This window comes from Poecilia latipinna, unplaced genomic scaffold (genome assembly GCF_001443285.1).
Source record: "Poecilia latipinna isolate Pla-1442-1.1 unplaced genomic scaffold, P_latipinna-1.0 Scaffold181, whole genome shotgun sequence".
NCBI lineage: Eukaryota > Metazoa > Chordata > Actinopteri > Cyprinodontiformes > Poeciliidae > Poecilia > Poecilia latipinna.
This window is the reverse complement of record NW_015112797.1, coordinates 22,338-31,090: the sequence shown is the minus strand read 5'-3', so window position 1 is coordinate 31,090 and position 8,753 is coordinate 22,338. Positions and strand designations below refer to the sequence as shown.

At 37.3% G+C, this 8,753-nt stretch overlaps 1 protein-coding gene across 1 annotated transcript in view; it reads left to right on the top strand.

Annotated features, from left to right (window-relative positions):
- The window catches only part of gab2 (GRB2-associated binding protein 2), a 53,659-nt gene that overhangs the window by 33,220 nt on the left and 11,686 nt on the right, over positions 1–8,753 (top strand). The window lies entirely within an intron of this gene.

Genomic DNA, 8,753 nt, shown 5'->3' with positions numbered 1-8,753 from the left:
CTGTTGATGTTTAACTTTACACTAATGATTCAATTCATGGAGTTTTTTGTTATACCACGAAGGCATCTGATAGGTATTTTTCTCGAACCTATATAAAAAGACCACAGACAACGTATATGAATTTTATAGACAAAGCTTTTGCAAAAGGAGAACTCTTCGCCATGACCTCTCCAGGCCGTTCACAGAGAGTTCTGATCTCCTTCCACGCGAGCCCCTGTTTTATTGTCAAAGCAGAACAGCCAGAAAAAACACAACAGAGGACGTAAAACATTTAACCTAAACAAACCAGCAACTCAGTTCCAGGTGTGATATCTGATCTACGATCTGAGCCCAGTTCAGCTCTAGGTCAAACTGTCAACAAAGAGGGAGGATAAACGAGACAAAATACGACTGCTCACAGGCAGTTAGGAGGTATTCTGGTTGATAAGAATTAAGATCTGGGAAACACAGAGTTAACTGTCTCACATGAAGATAAACAGACAGTTGTAACCTCCAGGTCAGTTTATACACACATAAGGAAGAGAACACTTTAAACTCAAAATCACAATAATACTGATTAACATTAGACTGAATATGAACTAAAGTAATAACAAAATGATAATACCAAAAATCTCTATCACTTATTTTATCACTTCTTCTCTGCTTTAAGGAACTCTAGGCGGCAGTTCAACAGTGAAAATACTCTAAATCAGGCTTGTTTGCAAAGAACTGCCATGTATTTAAGGCATTTAAAGAATCTCATTGAATTTATTTTTAAATGTTATGTATGCATCTATTTACCTACATATTTATATTCTGTTAATTTACTTTTCTGTTTGCTTACTTACTTAATTTACTCACTTTTACTGCTTATTTTATTACTTTTCTTTACTTACTTATTGCTTATTTACTAGTTAGTTTACTAGTTAGTTACCAACTTACTGATTGACTCACTACTAGCTTTCTTAATACTTTCCTATATATACTTACCGTACTCGTTTCTATTTATTTGCTTTTTACTTGCTATTTATATACTAATTTACTTACTTGGATATTTTGTGAATTTCTGCTACTTTCTGCATTCACTTATTAGCCATTTATTTACTTTTTTGTTACTGACTTACCCATTGACTCACTATCAACTTTCCTACTGACATATATGTTTAATCCTTACTACTTATTGAGTTACTTCCTAGTCAGAGTTCAAGTTCATGGGTGCAGTAGAAACGCGTTTCGTTCTACAATGAAAATCATGTTTTGCTGTCTGCAAGAATGCAACTTAGAAAAGAAGCAAAAAAAGCAAGGAATATAAAATAACCTCATAAACATGCACCAGTAACAAGATCAAAGTATTACATGTATGTAAATGTTACACAGTAAACAGTGTGAATATAATGTAGCAGTGCAAATGTAAACATGTGCTAGTTAATTTTAGTTGATGGCCTGAATGAAGCTGATTAAAATCACAATTAAAGCAAAATAAGTTCTCGTGGCTTTTGTAAACTAATTGTAAACTCAGTGTTATCTATCCCACTCAGGCAGAAATATTCTTGCCCACTGCAAAACTGAATAAAGCCTGAGCTTCTGTTAATCTCAGTGCATCAAAATATTGACTTGACCAACCCAGAGTCTTGACCCGGAGCTAAATGAAAATCACTGGGTTATCACCAGCATCACATTTAAGGTCAAAGCTCTCTTTGAAATGCTCAAGAAAAACCCCTGACTTCTGACTTTTGAGCTAAACAAGAAAAGGGAAAATTGATGGAAATCAAATACATGGTTGAATATGCTAAGTTAAACAAAATCCGTTACGCTTATAAGACTTTTTTTTTTCTTTTTTGCACACAAATAACACATATACCAGTTGGACCATTTCAAATGGAGGCTCCAAACCAGCTACTATCGATAGAGAGAAAGAGACGACACTAAATCATTTGTACAAGAGATGCACTGACCTGAACTTTCAGTCCTGTTGGCGCCAATTCCTGTTTAGCCAGTTCTGATTTCCTTAAGACTGATTATTATCCATGCCTTTCTCCAGTCAGCTGTCTTTAATTATTATCTAGTATCTCAGGAAAAGGGTTTCACTGTTATTTTAAAACAAAGACAAAATATTATTGCTAGTTGAGCTATATTTTCAATTAGCACAGTTAGCACAGGAGCTGTTAACGTCTTCTATGTATTTTATATAGTGAGTGAAGCGCCTTACGTGAATTCATTAACCCAAAAAGATTACCAATATTTTCAAGTCCAGTATGTTGAACAACAGAGTTTAAAAGCACAAAGGAATAAAATAGAGCAACTGAAGAAGCAGCTTCTGCAGAAAACATTGTAACTCTGACTTTTAAACATCTCGCTTATCTTTTAGCCTTAACCTCTTAGTGATCGAGTATCCAGAGTTCACTCAATGAAAACAAACAAAACAAAAGATTGCATTTTTGAGTTTCCGACTAGCAAGTCTCCAATCATGCCTGATCAAGTTAAAAACAATTGATTTTTTTTATTTCTGTTGATAGATCTCTTTGTCTATTTCGTAAATAAATCATTGTGATGCCACAGTGTGGCTTGTAAACCTATCTGCTCCTCTTAGTTACTCTACATAGGTCCTGTTCTTTGCCTAAAGTAACCTCCAGCATTAAAAGACACAAGAATCTGACTTTTTTTTTTGGAAAAAATGCTTTAAATTGAGATGTAAATGTGACGGAGATTGTGAACAAAATGGACACTGAAACTGAAATGACGGCCAACCAATCCTTGAAGCTAGTGTTCTTCGAACCCACATGAAGTAAATAAATGTATGCTTGTACAATATTAATATGGATAAATGCATTATACATTTGCTCACAACAGGCTTCTTAGTCCCTCTTCAACAGAGAGCTTGCCTTCTCTCCTACCAAAGTGCCCTTTATCTGCATTGATTTTTGTTGAAATAATGCCTCCATGGCACTGGAAGGTCAGGTTTCTACGGCTGTGAAGCTGTCTGAGGACAGTTGTTTTATTGTTGCAGCTTCCAGCCGTCCCACCGAAAACAATAAGCTTAACAGCTTTAGATACAGATCAATTTATGTTTGGGTTTGACTATGCATTTTGGTTTCTTTTGACAACTTATTTGACAGTCATTTTTTGTTGTTGCAAAATTTATGCAGACACCATGCATACATTAATTTTGAACAAATTCAGACCCTGGAAAAGCCGTTTTTAAGAGAAACTGAACAGCTGAAGTCTTCTTATACCTTCTTAATGGCTTCTGAAAACACATCCACGGCTACATATGTTTTTGGTTCTCCCAATCTGCTGTTGGGTGTTAGCACTGTTGTTATCAGACACTGATGGCTGGCTGTGTGGCGTGTGTCTGCGCCCAGAGAGACCCAGCCCCGAGCACAATCTAATGAATGGAGCTTCGTTTAGTCAATCATGGGCTTTGTTCTGCTTTCTGCTTGCTGTTTGAACTCGGAGACAAGGATCATCCCCACAAAGGGACCAGGATTTTAGTTGTCAGCAGTCCTTTTGCAGTGCAGCTCCCTCCGTTTTCTTCCTTTCTTCAGTTTGCCTGTTTTCCTGTCTGCTCCTTAGAAAAGGAAATAAAATAAAAAAAAACACATTTTTCCGTTTGAAGTTTCATATTTAAGATTATGATATAATAAAGAAATGCATAGAAATAAAGAAAAATTCAGGCCATTGAATTTGTAAAAGAAAAAAAAGTCAACAAAATCAACAGTAGCCAAATAGTATATTACAGTTCAGCACTTCTTGTAGTGTGCTGAAAACCTCTCATGCTAAGAAAGACAGTATTTTGTTGCAATTTCGATGAAAGAGGAACCAGTCTGGGTAGTATAGATGTTGTGGTCAAAATTGTCTCTTTTTTTTCAGTGGCACTTTGATCACATGGTTCTTTAACGAAACTGAAGTTTAAAAAAAATGGTAAAAAATGCATCTTTGCATGATCCAACCATCTTTTATAAATAAAGATCATGTGCTTTGCTTTAGTATCGACACTGCTTAAAAGTTTTCACATTTGGTTGCATTGGACACAAACTTCATTGTCTTTGGTTCAGGCTTTTTGTGATTGAACAACACAAAAATGGTCCAAACCTGATGTTTACAGTAAGATAATAATTTACATTATGTGTTTTTGCATTTCATGCATTGCTGAAATTTTAAAGCGACTGATTCCTATTTATAAAATGATAAAAGTAAAATATATTTGAGGTTTGATGAGTTGGCTGCTGGCATTAGAGCAGCCATCTCCAATAGAGTTTGTACTTTATTTCAGTTATTTTTTTTTGGTCAAATGAACAGTTTTCCTTCAGCACAGCTCTCTAACATTTCCATGTTTTTATACCCCACTGTAGCACAGCTTCAAGTTTTTTTTATTCCTCTGCTTGTTTGTACATTACAGTAATGAGGTCAGGCCACTGAAAATGAGCTGCTGTTTTACATTTTGCCCCTGAGTGTAATTCATCGTCGTGGAGACAAGCCTGTTTTTGGATGATTGATTAATCTGGCATATCAAGGTAAACTGATGTCGTGGTGGTCTGACGTCGGAGCTCACATGATGCTGCTGAGAGGCGGGCATGCAATCAGCCGAGGCTCCTGTAAATGATCTCTGCCGTTTTCACTGAGCATGATGAAGCTTTGTGACTTTCTGTGCTTCCTGTAAACCCAGTGCTGGCCTGAACCATCTTGGCAGAAGTCTAGCATCGTTTTCTTTTTTTTTTTTTGAACCTCAAACCCCTGCAAATGGAGTTGCTCTTTTGGGACACACTGATATATTATGCAAATAGGCCTGGCAGATCCATTTAGGATAACTAATAATGTATGCGTACACTTGGGATCACCAGTGAAAACAGTTTAGTACTCTACTCATTAGGGTAGCACACAGTTCTAGATTGCAGCCATTTTTTTTCTAAGGGTACTTTCACATAAATTGCATGACCTGTGTCTCGGCCTCTCCAACACCCAATAGAGCCATGAGAGAACTGCTGGTAATTTGCAGCACTCATTGTAGTTGTTTGAACCCTAAGACTATATGTTTAAATGCAATCTTGTAAGAGAACATTAAGGGAATTGCATTTTAGTAGAACTCAGACTGAAAGTAGTCAGACTGAATACATCTTCCTGATTTAAGATTTTATGGAATATGGTGTTAGGTATGCCTGTATGAGAATATTCAAACGTCCTCCTTTTCCTTTCAACAGGTCAGTGGATTTTTCGTTTTCTATTTTTACATACTCTTTGAGATCAAATTAGGACATGTTCTCATCCAATTCTGGCCGGACTTGGAGGAAATGAGCCCCCTACAAAGATGTTCTTGTCATGAGTGATGCAGCATACTTCTAATTTTGGCCCCCTGAGACCAGCAGCTAGCTTTTATTAGATTACAGCCACAGAGCCAATGAGACAGAAGGTGATATATTATGGAGCATGATTGGAAAATTGCTAGTGAACTTTGGAGCTCTTTGACCTAGAATAGCTGTTCTTTTTGCCAACCAATAGGGCCCATTCAGGCGTTTCTGCTGATGTCTGATGTTCGCTTAAACATCAGGATCACGGAGAGACTAACTTATTTCTTGAAAATGCCTTGCTGATGTTTTAGAATAAATGCAGCCCCTAATATAAGTACACATTCCTCTTTAACTATTCCAGGTTTTATTGTGCTACAACCACAATGTTCAATGTGTTTTAATTGGTTTTATTTGAAAGATGAGGTTGTGAAGTAATAGGAGAAATTCTACATGATTTATATATATTTTTACAAACAGAAATCTGTTTGTTTGCTCAACCCTTTTGAGTCAATACTTTGTAGAACTTCTGTTTGCTGGAATTACACAAACAAATCAACTGGGAACCAAAGTTGCAACATTTGTTGCATTTACATCTGGTGCGGTTTTTCTTTCACTGTGTCAAACAAACCAAACCCTCTGAAAAACCTCCCAGCCTGTGGTGGCGCTGCACCAAGAGCTACTGAAGAAAACAACATGAAAACCTCTGAAGAACGAACATGGCGCTACTTCCTTCTTCATCAAATGTAAACACAAATGGAGTTGCAACAGATTTTTGTTGAGTTTATTGAGAATAGTTGTCCTGTCAACAGATTTTTCCATATGAGCTGTAGAGCTCTGGTGCTCCTCCAGATTTATTTTAATTGCTCTCCTTATTTGACCTTTTAGTTTAGGTGGACGACCTGTATTCACCAATTAAGGGATTTTTGACAGCTATCAGTTGGTTGTCCTTAAGGGGTCTCATATTATGTATTTGATGAATACAAACACATAATATACTGTTTAACCTTTTCAATTTCCTTCCACTTCAGGATTATGCACCAAGTAGTGTTGGTGTATAACACAACTTAGTCTGTTATTACATAAAATCCCAATAAATTATATTGAAGTAGCTGGTTCTAATGTGAATCAGTTAAACGTTAACCTAATATGAATAGATTTGAAAAGCCTGGTATAAAAAACAAAAACAACATTTTTGGTTTGTGCCGTTTGTATCGTGTTTTCCTTATCAGCTAAAATATGATGTATAACCTTTCCAGGGATTTAAATGCTACTGTTTATATAAAAAATACATCTGGGAGTATCTTTGAGAATCTTTTTGCTTTCGTTTTTATTTTTGTGCTTCTTTCTGAATTCTGGTGTTATGACTGTGAGGAGTTCGTGGAGTTGCTTCCCAGAGGTGACATACATCATCAGGCCCATTAGTGTCAGTGATGAGCCATCTATTCCATCAGCAGACTCGACCAGTAATCTTTCATCTTGCTCCACTTCTGACAGCCATTTCTGGCGCTAATCAGAGCCAGAAAAAATATTATTTGTTGCGCACAAATCAACAAGAAATGATTACATTCAAGGAATTTCCTGGGGTAATTTTATTCTGCTCAGTAATACAAACAGCTTTTGTTTTGCAAAGCAGCTCTCCATGTCATCAGGGGCGGGGGAGTCTGTCTTTTGACAACAAATCAATATATCTACCCATATTAGAGGGGCTAACGCTCACCACGCTGGATGAAAGCTTTTACAAAGCTTTTTGTGGAGAAAGGAGATGATGCCTAACCAGCCCAGGGAGAATGGAATCACTCAGGACAATGGTTCAATTGAGGATCATTGAGGTGGGGGCAGCTGGGGCGTGTGGGGGGAGTCCCTGCCTGGGTGACTGTTGGCCTGGGCATCTCACGGGTGTCCACTGGCCTGGAGACCTCATAACAGAGGCTTTTTTCCCCTCCAGGCCTGAATGTGGCCTCATTCAGCAAACAGGACTCCAGAATACTGCACCCAGCGCCAGTCCCACACGAAAACATAGATGCTCACACAACACATTTGTGTTCTGCAGCTCTAATCATGACCCACTGATTCTTCTTAAAGGGTAGACTGACATTTTTGTGTAACTAATTTAAAAGGTCTTCTTTGAAGGACTTGTGACATCACTTCTTTTACATGATCTCCTTTTTAGTTGTGGTCAGGCTAGCGACTCACAATAGTCATATTCATTACTGTCTCACTTTGAGAAGAACTGAGACATAATTTGCTGAAGAGAGGACATTACTTTGGGAACACTATGGCCACAATGGAAAATGTTTTGTCGATGTTTACTTTAAATAAAATTAGGATTTTAGCTGAGTAACACCACTATTTCCTCATTAAACACAAAAACTCTGTTGTTCTTTTGATTACTCTTACACTTGTGACAATTATTTAGGAAACTTAGGGAGAAAAAGTGTTTCCAACATGTGAAATATGTCCTCCCCATCAGTTTACTTTGACTCAATTCACTCATGTTTCCTGCATAGAAACAAAAGAACCGATTGGATTTAAATTCTGCGGCAGAAATTTAAGCAAAAAACTGTTGCTGGTTGGTTTGACAGGTTTTCTGCATAAATGTAGCTAAAGTGCTCGCTCCATTCTTGTTCTGTTTTGCTAATAAGCTGTAAAATGAATGTATGGTTCATCAGACACTGTTGATCCAGATGATGTCATCATCCATACGCGGTACATCTTTCCTTGTTATTGAAATGTGGCTTCAAGGTGCAGAAAGTGCTTTTAAAATGGTTTCCTAAACAATGAAAAGGTAAATTGTGCTTTATTTATATTTCATATGTTAAGTTTTGATGGCGATATTTTCCATTCTAAAGAGAAAACGGTTAAAAACGGTGTTTTATTAGAGATTGTAACTAAATATAAATTCAACGAGGCACTATACCATTTTCAATTCATATTTTGTCTTTTTATTATTTTTACTTTTTATAGGTTGCACGGTTAAAGTGACAAAATAATCAACAAATCAATTATAAGCCCAGTATATTTAGACTGCAGCAAAAGTCGGTGGCATTGCATTGATATTCTCTGTGCATTTACTGGAGAGTGGAGGATAAAAATTAGCTTCAGCAGCAGCTAAGCTTTCTTTTTTTTCATGTCTCCCTCAGCTCTTGTTGCACACAGCACCATCGGTCGATGGATCAGTAGACCGCCCACTCTCTACATGCTGAGCAAGTCCTCATTTTGGCTTTCTGCCCAGTTCGTTTCCAACATCCCCATCTTGGACTTGCCTCTGCTTTGTAGTCGGGGGAAAAAAAAACAAACAAAGCAAATAATAAAAAAAAAAAGAACAGGGATGCCACACTGAAACAATAAGACGGTGGGACTGGCTTGGTCACTCTGTCCGTCTTCACAAAGCAACGGCCGGCTCAATACAATCAAACAAAGTACATTGACCCTGATTTTCAAAGTGTAACTTGGATCATGTGCGGCTCAGCCGATGGGCTCAGTGCAGCT